This window comes from Arachis duranensis, chromosome 5 (assembly GCF_000817695.3).
Source record: "Arachis duranensis cultivar V14167 chromosome 5, aradu.V14167.gnm2.J7QH, whole genome shotgun sequence".
In the NCBI taxonomy this organism is placed as follows: domain Eukaryota; kingdom Viridiplantae; phylum Streptophyta; class Magnoliopsida; order Fabales; family Fabaceae; genus Arachis; species Arachis duranensis.
The window spans coordinates 25,504,897-25,505,855 of record NC_029776.3 but is presented as its reverse complement, the minus strand read 5'-3'; the positions used below and the strand labels follow the sequence as shown (position 1 = coordinate 25,505,855).

General features: G+C 21.7%; 1 pseudogene; it reads right to left on the bottom strand.

Annotated features, from left to right (window-relative positions):
• The window catches only part of LOC107488853 (WAT1-related protein At3g28050-like), a 4,370-nt pseudogene that overhangs the window by 1,002 nt on the left and 2,409 nt on the right, over positions 1-959 (bottom strand).

Below are 959 nucleotides of genomic sequence, written 5' to 3'. Positions count from 1 at the left end.
TATGCTTTTTGCCTTGCCACTCCGTAGTTTCATGTTAAGCTTTTCCAACCTGAAAGAATGGATGCACATAATTACATAACACTTTGTGACTTAGAGCTTTCTACCCTTTATATTTTGCAAGAGTTTCTATGGTACCAAACTACCAACCATAGCTAATAATTAGTTACAGAATAATATCTTCGATAGTCTGCAAAATATTTGTAGCAGGACAATTCAATTTTCAAAAAAAATGTAATTATCACTTTAATTTTTAACCTTTTATTTTGTTAGATATATTAATTCTCATGTCAAATTTTGACAAAAAGTTAAATAAAATAGTCTTATATTTGTTGTTATTAATAAAAGATATAATAGTTTCTAAAAATGTTTAAAAGTCTTATATTAGTCTCTTCGTATAGATGAACAATCTGATGTGAAACTGTTTTTTTAATAAAATAAAAATTTTGAAACTGATTTGGTGATTAAAATTTGTTAAAAACTAAAGTTATAGACTAATTTAGAGTATTTCTCTTTGATATAATACATTTTATACAATATGATTTAGAGTAAAGTATCGTTTGAGACAAGTCACAAAATTATCCATAACATTTAAATCATTTTATTTAAATATCCAATATTTCAAAATCATCTCAATATTATCCTATAGTTAATGATTTGTTATTAAGAGAATTGATAGTAAGATAAAATTAAGACGATTTTGAAATGTTAAAGACTTAATTAGGATAAAAATATTAAAGAAAAAAATAATACATTATTCTTAGAAGAATTATCAAATCAACTAAAATGGTAATAAATTTTAATAGAATGAATTGCTTTATGAATTCAAATTTTTTACTCATGTTTGTAAAATAGCCAATAAATAAACTTCGAAAAAAAGAAAACAAAATATAGTACATATACAATAAAGTATAAATTATATCTTTTTGTCTTTAATATATTAATTTTTTTATGTTTAATTT